The sequence below is a fragment of the Accipiter gentilis genome, chromosome 20 (genome assembly GCF_929443795.1).
Source record: "Accipiter gentilis chromosome 20, bAccGen1.1, whole genome shotgun sequence".
NCBI classification, from domain to species: Eukaryota; Metazoa; Chordata; class Aves; order Accipitriformes; family Accipitridae; genus Astur; species Astur gentilis.
The window spans coordinates 19,356,807-19,371,123 of record NC_064899.1 but is presented as its reverse complement, the minus strand read 5'-3'; the positions used below and the strand labels follow the sequence as shown (position 1 = coordinate 19,371,123).

At 43.0% G+C, this 14,317-nt stretch overlaps 1 protein-coding gene across 12 annotated transcripts in view; it reads right to left on the bottom strand.

Annotated features, from left to right (window-relative positions):
* Positions 1–14,317, bottom strand: part of ATXN1 (ataxin 1) — a 229,353-nt gene that overhangs the window by 187,209 nt on the left and 27,827 nt on the right. For 7 of the 12 annotated variants that reach the window (XM_049824135.1, XM_049824139.1, XM_049824138.1 and 4 more), the window contains one exon: positions 11,665–11,762. The exons of 4 other annotated variants lie outside the window; for them this stretch is intronic. The gene's annotated coding sequence lies outside the window, so the exon portion shown is untranslated. Of the gene's footprint in view, positions 1–2,075; positions 2,166–2,935; positions 3,022–11,664; positions 11,763–14,317 lie in introns of all 12 variants that reach the window. One more of the 12 variants, XM_049824140.1, reaches the window with a different exon arrangement.

Below are 14,317 nucleotides of genomic sequence, written 5' to 3'. Positions count from 1 at the left end.
TTTAAGCAGCTTGGTCTAAAAAAAAAAGTTACATGTTTAACATTGAAAAGTGTTTTCTACACACAGGTCTAAAAGAGACAGCTATGTGTTCTCATCATTTGTGTGCACCCTGATAAAAAGTCTAATTTTGTTCCTAGAAAATTGACATAGCAATCTAAACCTGCCTAGTGTTTTGCTAGAATATGAGGAAAACTTTTTTTCTTTTTAAATAAAAAAATCTGGCATTACACCCCCTTCCGGTTCTAAAACTTTCCTAGATTTTCTGTCCTTCGTTTCCAGGCCAATTTCTAGGATATCAAAGTAGTTATCACGACAGCAACATACAAGCCCAATTCTACAAGATTTATTCAAGGAAAACAGGTTGCTACCAGACTGCCTGTTTCAGCAAAAGTTTGACGTGACCAACAGCTGAGGACTGTAAGACACAGAACTCAGCATCAGTTTAACTGTACAGCAACCTTTGCCAACCATCTATCCTCGGTAAAGCATGTATCAGGCTCTCCTTTGAAAAGGATTTAGGAATCTCAGCAGTGAAAAGGGCCGAAGGGACACAAATCTGTCCACAAAGAAATCACTGGCAGAATTCCCCTCACCTGAAGCAAGGAAATACCAAGCCTTCAGTAGCACAAATCGATCATTCTCTTCAACTTGGAAACAATACACTAGCACTTCAAGTGGGGATTTCAAGCTCAGTGTACCAAGTTACGGACTGCCCACGCAGGATGCACACCTTGGTCTACAAGCTGATTCTGGAAGTAGAGGCCAGAAGCAAGCAAGGGAAGCCTCAGCACAAGTGTCTGAAGCTGTGGACTCATTAGCCCAGCACACAGGCAAATTTGAAGTCAAGAGGCTTTGGATCCATGTGCATATACTACACATCAAGATATATGAAAGATGCACATGATCTCCCAATGCAAAATTTCACACCAAAACATAAACAAACATGCTTTTTCTTTAAACAAAGTAAACAACTAAAAATAAAAAAATATTCCCCACCAAACATATCTGTGAAGGCAAGTAAGAGGAACTAACGTATTTTAGGACAAGCCTGGCAATCTCACAGGTGCACAGTGCAGAGATGCTATGAAAGATGAAATTACACAGCTTAAAACTTAGTTACAGGTGGTTTACTTGAAGGGAAGGACAAGATTATGACAGAGGGACAAGACTTGGAGGTAAATGGTAGGATAGGACAGAACACATGAGAGAGGGACAAGACTGGGTTGGTTTTGGCTTGACACTTGCCAAGTGAAAAAACAAGTGTGAGTCATAATAAAGGTAACTCAAAGTGTGATGTGACTGTAATGGAGAACTGAGCAGACCACACTGCATGAGTCAGCAGCACAGATAAAAAGGGCGATAAGAAGCAGCAGATGGGACATGTCTTTCCTAAAACAATGCTGCAGGACACGGGTCTCCTTTGCTCTAATGAAATGGTCGTGCCAAGCTGCCATGCGCTGGCTCGTACGCTCGCAATCCCGTGAATCAAAGAACGCCATGCACAGAGGTTAGAAAAGCAGCAGGCAAACAGGTGCAGACAGATCCACGTGCAAAAAAGCACAGAAAAGCAAAGCCACAGCACCCCCCCCCCCCAACACGCACACACCCTGACGAGCACCCTGGGACACCACCCCCAAACCACTCGGGCAGCGGGGTGGGGAGGAAGAGAAGGGGGGGAAGGAAGCTGTTGCTGGGATCATGGCATTCAACCTGGCCGACGGCCAGTTCTGCTGTTCCTGCTAGTCAGACTCTGCCTTCCTGGTGGGCGCCGAGGGCAGGAGTCTGCAGCATTGCGGCCCCCCTGGCCCCCTTCTGCCTCCGCAGCGTGCACCTGCAGAGCCGGGAGGCAGCCACAGCCGCACAGCTCATACCCGTCTTGAGAAGGCAAAAGAGCAGCTGGGGCTATTTGTAGAGCTATGCTCCAGTACACCTGCAACTCGGGTTTGAAGCTCCATCTTTTTGTTCAGGATTGCAAACCCCGTTTTGGTGTGAGATCGGAACATTTAGCCCCGAGAAATCAAGCACCATGTTCTTGGGTAGCAGAAACCATACAGCCATGTGCAAGGCCACATTACCTGCAAAATGCAGCTGCTGCCCTGACCACATAAATGACTTGCAATGGTGGTTCTTCGCCATCAGGATCACTACTTGCTGCACTTTTGAACCTGGTCAGAAAAGACAACAGCCCTCTGTCACGAGCTCAAAAGCAGACAGAGACATAAGGCAAAGCTCAAATCGCCTTTCATCTCACTTCTTGGCTGAGGTAGAATTATACCCTGCCTGTGAGGGGCAAGATGAAAAGTAAAATGCTCTATTTTTAGACACAAAATCCTGCTTCATCAGGTTCATCTCATTTCTAAGAAACAAACCTTGGCAAAGGTCTGCATTTGAGGGGGATGAAAGATGACTTGTTTCATTTTCTTTTAGTGCAGCTCATAGCATGACTAGCATAAATCTAAGCAAATCTGCTTTAGCCACATATACGTGCCAGCTGTTTTATTTGAGAGAAATAGTCCCTATATTCTAGCAATATATATATATATATTTCATTTTTCCCAATCTGTCCTGCCAAAATAAGCATGTTGTGTCCAAGTATTTCAATGGAGTTAGAAGGTGTGTCTATTCCCCTCACTCCAAACATCCTTATTTATAGATTTCAAAAGTTGGCAGGTATGCCGAGGAAGAGCAGTTGCTGAGCCTAACACACTCTGCACAGCAACAGATCTGTTTTAACAGATTAACAGGCAGAGAGAGAGAGAGACAGGAAAGAGCTGTACTTTCCTTCTTTACACATGTCCCTGCTTTCAAACGCAGCTTTACGGAGATAATGACAGTAACTGTGTGTCTAAAATAAAGCTGGACCGAGAGCCAAGGCTCATGCAGCCCCACTGACAGCAGAGCTTGGCTCTGCCCTTTGGTCATGCACTTTTCTAACCCGAGCGTGCGCCTTCCAAGAAGTAGGTAGAGGAACTGCTCTCCTACGGACATCACGAGCATTAGTGAAGGGGGAGGGCGGTCAGCCTGTAAGAAAAACAGTGAAGTTAGTTTTCATTTCCTGTCGGTTTTAATCTTGTCTAGAGGCTTTGCTAGCTGCTACTTCCATTTTCTGGCCTGTCTGCAGAGGAACTGCTTCTTCACTCGTTCGCAGAAGGTCCCTCTTAGCTGTCTGCAGTCAGTGTCTCTCGTACTCCTAAATCCACCCCACCCTGCCCACCATTCGCTGGCTGCAGCAGCAGTGAATCAGTCTGCAGCCACAAATCACTGTGTTGGCTTCCCCCTTGTAGCTCTATAAACAAACATGCCCCTGATTACAGCTTCCACTGGCAATCTGTTTTAAAAAAAATTTAAAAAAAAAAAAGCACAGGATTCATGGAAGCTGATACACAACTGGTTTTTTTCAGAGTCTAATCTTTCCATTACCCCTTGAAGGGTCTGGTCATGCAGAAACACCGTTATACCCATTTTACTGCTGGTTTTCGCACTCCATGGGCTGCTTGATTTTCTCTGAACTCATGATGCAAGTGCTTCTATATATTCTGCAGGCAATTCCTGAAATGCACTGCTCAATTTGCATGTGGACATAGAGCGCTGACTAACCTGAAGACAATTAGCAACATCAGAACTCAGACTGAGGCTCAGCAAGGGCTGCCTTGTCCTCAGCCTGGAGAAAGTGCTGCACCTACATAACTCCCACTACAGGGCTCTTGGGCCCTCTGCACGGAGGCTGCTAAACAGTGACAAATCGATGACAAACCATTACTGATAGTTCTGCAAAAAGGTTCCTATGGCTCTTGGCCACAGTCCCCTGGCAATAGACACACTTCTGCACATCCGCTTTGAAAAGGAGCCATTACATGCACTCATCCATCTGACCCGAGATGCAAGACACAGGTAGGCGAGGGTGACACACTGCATCAAAGGTGGCCGAGGATGGGGGTCAAGCTAGGAGAGCAGAAGGGAAAGATGTATGTGATAGAGAGCAGAGCTCATGTTGCTAACAGTTAACCAGCACAGTATGTGCCAGGAGCAATAACTTCTCCCTCTGCATGAACCGTGACCAGGAGCAATGCCAGAGAGTGTGCACAGCAAAAGAAGTCATGGCTAAGAGAGATGGAAGAGAGGGAATCACCTGATCCTCCCCCCGGTGCACATCTCTGAAGATTTATCTCAGCACCACATCCTTAATTCCTTGCCCAGTTTCCAAGAACTGGCCTTTCATAGACACGCTAGAGAAAGAAAATGAGTTTGTCTAGTATCTTTACTTCCAGCTCATGTTTGCAAAGCTCCCTCAGAAGAAAACTGCCAGACTCCACAAGTGATCAGTGTTACCACACTTGATCCATATGTGCCTTGAGCTTGCTGCCCCTCCTGGGACCAACAGCCATCACTGCAGCCCTGAAGGGATGGTGGCACTACTTTTTACTAAAAGGTGAAGTAGCGTTTTGTTTGCCTTTTCCTGGGAGAAATTATGTAGAATGTCAGAAAACAAAATTACTAACTTTATTCCTAAGATCTCTCAACAGTGCTCAGCCTCATCTCCTCGTTTACAACTGGATGAATTTGAAAGGCAGAGTCACTTCCGCAAGATCTAAGAACGTGACTGGGAACACAACAGCAAAGCCCCAAACCCCATTCCTCTCCTCTGTCTGCTGTGCAACCCTCTTCTCTCCTGCTGGGCACAGTGGAGCTAGGTCACCACCTTCCACATACAGACTAAAATGCAAGTGACTTCTCTCTCATGTGTTTATGTATGTAAATTAAGACATATTTTAAACCAGGTTGTGATGATCCATATTACGTACAAATACTGCATCTATCGAAACCATTTGAATCCAGCTTTTTTCTTTTAAGTAACATTTAGAGAAGGATGTGTTTGCTGCTGAAATCTCGAAGCAAATCAAACCTTGGAACTGACAGCAGTTACTGACTACACTTCTTAAACCAGGACTGACTGACATCCTACATCAGCCTGCAGTAGCAGTCTCTTCTGCCAGGCCAGAGAGACGGTGTCGTCATCATTTCAGTGCATTTAGCAGGCTGAGTTAAATGCTTAGCTCAAACATCAGAAAGGAACTGGAAGTTATAAAGGTAAGAAAAGAAGAGTTCAAATAATTTCTTAACGGAAGTGATGTGCAACAGTTCACGATCTATGAGTACCAAAATTCTTATCTACGATCCTGTGACCAAAAAAAAAATAAAATTTGACTTAACTACAATTAACTGTTCCTTTTAAAAATGGCTTAATTTTAATGCAAAACAAGTTTAATTTTTTTTTTTCCCTCCTATTTCCCAGCTCCTATTTTAAGGAAGCATTTAGTTATGTGACAGAAATGTTGCAAAATTTCCTTTTTGTGCCTTTTTGCTGAACATTTATTTTCACGTGAATGTAGCCTGAGACAAGTCACATGCAAAAATATACTCTAGTAAACAGTGAACAGAAAACGCACCACTGATTAAAATAAATAAATAGAAAAATTAGAGACCCACAGAAATCTATGTTGGACCAGATTACTGGTGGAACATCTGTAGAAATATAATGTAGTCTAAAAAAGATATATAAAATTATTTCAAGTACTGAAAGCATTCCCTTCTGTAAGGACAATAACTAAAAAGAGTAAATGTAAAACAAGATTTAGAAGCTGATTATTTTAATAGTTTTCCTGCTTGCTGATTTTAGTCACAATTGAAATCCGCGATTTAAGTCCCCCTGCAGAACCCTCCACAGGAGGAGCAGTGCTGATTCATTTCTCATGAGATGGGACACTCCAGATCATGAAGAAGAATGTTAGTTTGCTGATGCATGGCAGATACACTGGGGCAGACACAAATGCACGCTAGTATTTCAAATTAAAAAAAGGCAAGAGGCTAAAATACATGCACATATGTGCACGTGTGAATGCATGCCCTCATTTTGTTATCGTGCTTCATCAGGACACAGACCAGCACAGCAGCAGACTAGGAGGAGGGAGCTTTTGCAAAGAGGTAATGGCCAGCAACTCTTGAGTGCTCAGGGCAGTTCTTCCAGATGCAGAAGCACCAGGACTGGCTCAGCAGCAGGTTTCTTGGCATAAGCACAGCACTGCGTGGCCAGAGCTGCAGGGCTGGGGACATGAAGGCGTGGTAATGCCTGCCCGCTCAGGGTTAGCGTGGATCCTGCCAGGATTACGATAAGCCTTGCTAAATCCGTGCTGGGCACGTGGTGACTCTGCACCATCCTCCACCAGTGCTCCTAGTCCCAGGATGACAGTGACAAAACATCCCTCGGGGCTGTCAAGCCGGGAGTTGCGCTGAGCCGGAGACAAGAAGCCTGGCTGCTCTCACCAGACCCAAACTGCCTGGCCCTACCTACTCAGGAGTCCCTCCTGCAGGTGTCCTGTAGCACCTCCACCACCCAGGTTGCTCCCACAGGCTATAGCAGCACGGACCTCCTCTTCCCTGCCCTGCACAGCAATGAGGACAGGGAAAGATGTGTTTCAAAAAGAAAAATACTTTTTTGTTCTATAGCAGAAAATGAGTTAGAAGGCTTCAGGGGACCTGCAGAAACTTGCGAAGTCATGGAGGTGATCCTCCAGCGAGAACAAAAGGAGGAAAGCATCCATGGGGACACCACAAGCCATTCCTCAAGGGAGGAGGTTACACTACAGGGAAGAACCTCTCCTTTTCCCCTGTGCCACCCCCATACACTGAACAGTAAACGCATGGGGAGATGCAATCACAGTGGCTGCAGGAGCTGCCAAAGTGCTTTTTGGCTTAAGAAGCAAAGGACAAGTTTGAGGTTTGTTCTTCAATTGCTGCCTCATGCACTTAATGTAACGAGACCACGGAGAAGAATAACTCATGTATATAGATAGCAATAAGGTAATTAAAGCCTAGTTCTTCTCAGCCTGCTCCCCGACTCCACATAAAAGAAGTAACAAGTCCACAAACATCTAGGTTGAAAATACAACATCATGCTCTCGTGTAAAACTCCTGTGCCTCATAGACTACTGCTGGCTTTACTATGGCCACGCTATGTATTAGCGGCTACTGATTGTGTTTGCACAAGATTTCAACAAGCTGAGCCAACCGACATCACTTCCTCTATTTCTGTACAGAGTAATATATTTACAGGAACAGCCTTTTGAAACATTCCAGTAAAATTAGCTTACTCACAGATATTTTTTTTTAAACTAGAACAGAGAGCAGAAGGATATCATCATCATCGCTTTTTGCGCATAAATCAGCTGTCTATTTACCACTGATACGTTGCAATAATGAATTCCACTAACTTCTGAGTTATTTGTTCAGTTATTAGAGATGACCCAAGTTCACAGGATCACCAAAAAAAAAAAAAAAAATTCCTTCATTATTTCCTGGGAAACGACCTTCAGAAGCATGTATTCCACCTCCTTCCCCAAAGCAATGCCCAAAATATTCCTGGAGGAGACTTGTCTGTTTTATAAAAACCTCCAGTAATAATGCTTCCACGACTTTCTCAAAGGCAAATGACTGCAGCACTAAAATACCCTTATCACTTGAAAGCTTTTTTAAACATTTACCCAAGTCTTGCCACCTTCAAATTAAGCCCATTTCTTCTCATCCTAACCCCAGCAGTTGTACAGTTTATTCCCTTCCTCCCTGTAGGAACCTTCCACATACTTGAACACTGCTATCATGTCTGTTACTGGCCTTCTCCCCTGTAGACTAAACAATCCCAATTCTTTCATCTTCTTTCCCAGGTCATGTTTTCCAAATCTTTGATCATTTTCACTGCCTTCTCCCTGGATGCCATCCAGCTGGCTCTTGACTATGTTATGCCCCAAACTAGATGTTGAGCCATTTCCAACACTGAGTGGAGTAGACAGGTTATTTCGTGCCTTTTCTTTACACACCTCAAAACAGCGCTTATTTCGAGGGGCAGGGATGGGGAAACTTTATTCCTTGTATGACTCCCACAGCCTCAGGTCCACGATCCCCTTCTCTCTCAGATGCGCTGTCCTGCGCACACAGATCAGGCCCAGGAGGAGTTGAGACGGGGCTCTTCTCCACCGGCACTCACGATGGAGCTGCAGGGTCACCAGCTCCAGGGTCGGAGCCGAAGCAGGCAGGAGAGGGAAGGAAAAGCTGCCCGCTCAGCAGAGCACTGGCAGCCCAGCTCCCAGGGGACAGGAGAGCAGGACATGCTGCAGGCTGGTTTTCTCTGGTGGTCTGGGAACCAGCTGTGATTTTTAACACCCTATTCAACTAAACCAGGCCAAACTGCCTCCAGCACAGCCCAACTCTAGCTCACAGACCTTCTTCTGTAGGACCACTATTGAGTCAGCCGTTCCCCATCCTGTGTCATGCAACTGGATTTTTCTATCCCTGTACAGTGCTTCTAAGTTTGTATCCTGGTGGGGTTTTTTTCCCCAAAACCATTTCTCCAGTTAGCCTGGGCAGCTCTGAACTTTAGTCCTGCCCTCCAAGGAGCCTGCAGCCCCCCTCCATGCTTCTTATCCTATGTAAATTTAATAACTGGTCTCTCTGCTCCATCAATCATTTCAATAATGAAAACAATGAGTATTACCAAAGCCAGGACAGACCCCTGGGGAATCTCACTCACTCCAGTCTTGCAGTTTAACAGCAAACCATGAATAACTACTTCGAATAGTGCCTGTGAAATTCTGTGCACCCACATTACAGACCAGCCGACCAGACACACAGCCTGCTTCAAAGAAAGCTGTGTTAGAAAGCATCCAGAGCCCCCCATTAAAGAGGGACTAATTTCTATCAGACAGAGCAGTCCAACTACATTGTCATAGGCACTGTTGGAAAGTCTTTGCTAAACACTGCCATAAAAACATAATGCATGCTGATAAGAGGAATAGGAGTTGATAACCAAGACTTAGGATGACAGGAAGAACTTCACCTTACTGAGATAGCAGGACCCTGACTTTGCTTCCAGCAAGAGAGAAGCTTGGAAGAAGCAAACTGAAATGCAGTATAAAAATGACAGGAATTTTGTACCTGCCATCAACAGCTGCTGACTTAGGAGTTAAAGAAGATACTATCACAGAGGTGTGGGTTTGGGTTTTTTTTTAATAAAAACAAAACATTTTCTTAGCTGTTCCAGATGTTTTTTGAATCACATTCCTTACTTCTCCCTAATAGCCTATCCTGCTCAGGGATCACAAACAAGCCAGACAGACAGCAAACACCATGGCTCCCAAAACCCAGATTAATGCTTTAATCAACCACTGAAAGGAGCCCCAGCCCCACACCAGCACTAGGAGAAGCAAGTGGCAGTGGCTGGTGCCTGAAACAGGGAGAAAGGGTAAGTTCCATGGAAAGTGAAAGGTGAGGCAGCTTTCCAGCACTGGCTCCCTCTGCTTGCCAAAATAGCAATGCCCTGCCCACGCCTCACTCCGACTTCTGCAGAAGATGCGCCTGCTTCCCAGGAGAGTTTACTCTCACAATGCAGATGTGCTTCACTGAGGCAATCGCATTCTGTTGCGTAATGTGACCCGGAATTAAACAGTATATGCTATTTGGTGCATTTTTAAAATGTAAACTAGAAGTTACTGCGGAGCTCAGTGACGCTGCCAAGAATGTTAACACTATGATTTTAGCAGGGAAGAATATATCATATCCTCCCTCCTCCCACAGCTTACTCTTGAGTCGTAATTTTGCTAAATCCTTTTGTATTTGTCAGTAAAATACAAAGTCACACAACTGTGTGACATTCATTTTGATCTTTGCTGACTGTGGGTATCATCACCTCAGGACCTAACGCAGCCACACCAGCGGAAGACACAGGGTAGCTCTGAGAAGAACCTGGCAGGTGACTGCACCAAGGTGCACAGAATTGAACCATTCACCTCATGTCCTACGGAACTGGGGTAAAAAGAAAAAAAAAAAATTAGAAACAGAACCCACAACTAACGATTTCCAGTCCCCTAAGTGAACCGGAAGGAACAACACTGCAGATGCTGAGGCATACTTTGAATATGAATATACATACATTTATATTCTTCTTATAGTTTCCAGGAGTTGCACAATGCCATTCCTCTTTATAGGAATACAGGTCTTTTCTAAAATATATTATGCATAACCCAGTTTTCCATAGCGGGAAAACTCACCAAGGGAATACTATTTGCTCATACCAGAAATGTATCTCAAAATTACAGTAATTTATAGCCTCATTTTCATTGACAAATGAAATAATATCATTCTCTTTTGACAAATATCAGTACACTGAAAAAGTAATGAATAAATGCCTATAAACAGGTATCAAATAAAGCCAACTATCAATCACTGCAACAAAATTTTAAGTAAATCATACATTAAGTAAAAAAAGACTTAAGTAAAAACAAGCCATAAAATCTGAAATCAAAACAAAAATCTATCATGCCAAAGCAGAAAAACACAATTCAGAGCACTAAAATACCACAACCTGTTAAATGACCAGTCATCTAATTGTTATTTGTAAAGCTCCAAGTACGCTAAATGAAGCGAAACGTAGAGATTCAGTGAAGTACTTAGGCATGTGCCGAAGTACATCTGTATTTTAAAAACTTTTTTTTTATGTGACAGAGAACTTAAAATTCTGGAACTGTTCATGCACACCTCTACAACGATTTCTTTTTAAGAGACAGAAAATACTCAGAAAGCGATCTGCACTCTCCACATTTTAGTATTACAAATCAAATCAGCATTCAGGCTAAACTGAATACATATTTCTGGAGACACATCAGAAAGAACCCCAAGGATTAGTCCTAACACAAAAGGATGAGGGAGTTGCCTGCTGTCATCATGCCAATTTTGCAGAACAGAAGAGTTAGCAAATGAGGCATGAAAAGATGTGAGCAAAGAAACTCATACCTGCAAAAAAATGCAGCAATATTAGGTGTGCAAGAAAATTACAGTAAGTAGTATCAGGCCCAATCACAAGAAATGCTGACCAGCTGAAAGTCCTTTTGGCCTGGCTGGAAATACATAGCACCCTTAAGGCTAGTTAAACTTTTAAGCTGTCCTAATTTAATGCTATAAATTAAATTTGAATATTCAGCACTTAACTTTTTAAGGCTCTGACCAATCTGAATCAACGCTAAGGCACCAGCACTAACTGAAGCTCTAGCTACATCAAGAAAATCTTCCCATGTGCCTCCATTTCTATCTGTCACTGTAAAGTAAAGGATACAGTTCTCTCTTCTTTTAATTTCTTATAGTGATAGTAGCATCAAATGTACCTATGTTACTGCTTTAGGGAAAGCTCAAAAGCTCCTGTTTTGGGCTTTGAAAATCTCTTGTTAATGCAGCTGGTGGCTTTCAGAGTGCAATGACAAAGGGAGAGCATTACTGAAGCACGTGGGTGCATGCACACACATGTGCAGGGAAAGTGAAGAAGAAAGAGGCACACACTATATATTGTAACTGTAATGGCAACTAACCACATTCAGTGCAGATGGACAGTCATGTTATGAAACGACACAGTTGACTCAATGCTACCACGTTTAGCAAGGTGGGCTGACAGGGTTTCATATGCCAAAGGCTACCTCTGGAGGAGGGGGAAAGCTGAGGTGGGGATGAGGAGTTCCACACCTGCCTGGAGATACCTTAAAAATCACTTTAAATTAATCTGATACATAAGATTCAACAAAAAAATAGGGAAAATAAATTAACTGAAGAGCAAAAGGTTTAACTTACTGAATAAGACACCACTTTAAGAGGTTTCCCACTTTCCCTGCTGTAAAGCACTTCTGAAAAATTCAGCCACTGAGCTACTGCTTTTCTTGACCTTTTCGCTGAAAGAGAACAGAGTGAAAACAGGAAAGAGCTAAAATGATATGCAATAAAGGTGCTTCATGTTAGGAAAGTCTTTTGAGTCACTGTTGCAAATTCATTCTGTGTTGGGTTTGCTAATATAATGCTTGCTAAAGACTATCCATTAACAGCACCAGCAGTCAAAGCGAGTGTAATTGTCTCAGCTGTTGCAGCAACACCGTATGCACCATATCATGCAGCTATGTAGCATTTGCATCTGTTGCTAGTTTTCCACACCCAAAAGCTCACTTCATGTCTTACAACTGATTTATAATGCCCTGGGCCCCAAGGAGATTTGCTCTTCTGATTGCCCTTTTCTTAACAATAACACAAATAAACATGGAAATAAATCTATTGTCTGAGCTACCCTTCCACTAATTTTGTTCTTTGATGGTTTGGTTGATTTAGTATAGCTAGGAATCAAGAGTAAAGTGGATCGCAGCTTAATATAGAGTGTGGTTAATCTTCCCTTTGCATAATGCTGGTACACTATGGCCCAAATACCAGAGATTTATTTGATGTGTACATACTTTCAAGCATTAGTAAACAAGTTGCAGCCCATTATGAAAGAAGAGCGGATCCAAACAGTTGTGAAGCTCTTTATGTACTAGATTGACACTGGCAGTGCAATATACTTATATTTGCATGTGTACTAGCTTTATAATTTTGGAGACTATTTCACCAAGAAGTATCATTTTTTAAAATATGACTAAAAATATGGCTGAGATCACTTCCCATGTCCTGATGCCCTGCTGTCTGAAGCACGACAGAACTGGCAGAGAGAGGCACAGTCTTCTTTTTTTCTTTCTTTAATTGATTTTGTTCCTTGTAACATAGCCAAAAAGAGGAAAAACATATACTAGAGCCTCACAAATGTATAGACATGTTAATTCCCATGAAAAAACAAAAAGCAACTCACTTCTCATTTCTTATTTTTCCATTACTTTAAAGAATATGCTACAGAACATACAGAAGTACTATACCAAATATCACAGAATTTTTTACTTTACTAGACCCATCAAATAAATTATTATCCTACATTCTGTAACTAAAACATTTTTGTTGTTGTTCAGGTACTAATTAAAATAAATTGGTCCTTTAAAAGCTGGTTGTAAAAGCAAAATATTAACATAAAAAAATTATTTTTAATAATGCAGTTTCAAGCAACAGTACAGCGGAAGCACTTAAGTACACAAAAGTTACTTTTTGTAAGTGGCAGTGCTTCCTGGATAAGAGACCCAGTGGGACCCTATAGTATTTTAACACACAGAGGCAAAACCACCCAAGCTGTACTGTTAGGTATCAATAAACCACTCTCACAATACAGCGCATTTTTTCTACCTAGTAGAAGAAACATGATCTCACGCTCAGACACTAGCTTTAGAGGACAGTACCTAACTCCTTGCCCTCTCACATACATACATGATTTTCAGCGATTCCCCCAGTGTTTATACTACCCTCACTGATACCCCAAGTAGGCCACAACTGGACATCATCAGTCATTTGCCATCTCTGGCCTAGATTTTATCCTGTTCTGCTCTGAACACTAACTTGAGATTTCTCAGGAACAGTTGCCTCTGTTTCTTCCCCCCCACAATAAATGAAGGCACGACAGAGATGGAGAGAAAGTGGGGGCTGGAGGGGGAAAGACCTTTCAGTCAGACAACAATTCAGAAATCTCATCTACAGAGATGTAGAAAACCTACAGTCCTGGAGCGAGCTCTTCAGATGAAGCCTCAAATCTTGGTGGCAACTATCAAATGGATATAAAAGTATATGCCTGTGAAGGAGGTGCTGTGAGAACAAACACATCAGTGACTGAGAGACACCAGGATACCACAAAAGAGTAACACAGTAAGAAGAGAGGATGCCAGTGTCTCAGATAAGCAGTTATGGCCATGTTTACTTAAACTGTTCTGCTGAGTTGTTCCCATTTCAGGTAGATAACTTTGATTTAAGGAAGAGACTTGCAGTTCTGTCTTCATCTTTTTTTTCCTTCAAAGCATGAAAGAACTTCCTTTTTCAAAACCAAATTAACAAAGTTTATGTCCAAACCCTCTCAGTCCCAAAAATCTCAAATCTGAACTCTATTAAAAGCAGCAGTTAGTGCAGCCAAATGCTCCAACACTCAATTTAATAGCGTACAATATTTCTAATGCCCCACTGCCTGAAGCCTGTGATCTGGAAAACCAGCCAAGCACACCCACCCAAGAGCAATGACTGCTGCAGGGAAGACTCTTATCTCCCTTGCCTATGGCCCTCTGCCACTGCTGGCGTAACCAGACCAGGGACTCTCCAGCTACAGGCAGCAGGCACACAGACCACCTCTCTGGCAGGAGGAAGCCTGAAGGAAGGAGACAAATTAGAAATCAAAGTTGTGCCTAGCATGTAAGCATACAGCTGCTCTTTCAAACTTAAGGTCCTGCAGTTTTATGGGTGTGTTTTATTATTCGATTTTATTGGACCCTCCTTCTCCTAGCCCACTGCTTCCCTCATTTCACTTGGGGTTCCTCCCATTTGTTCCCATCTCACATCC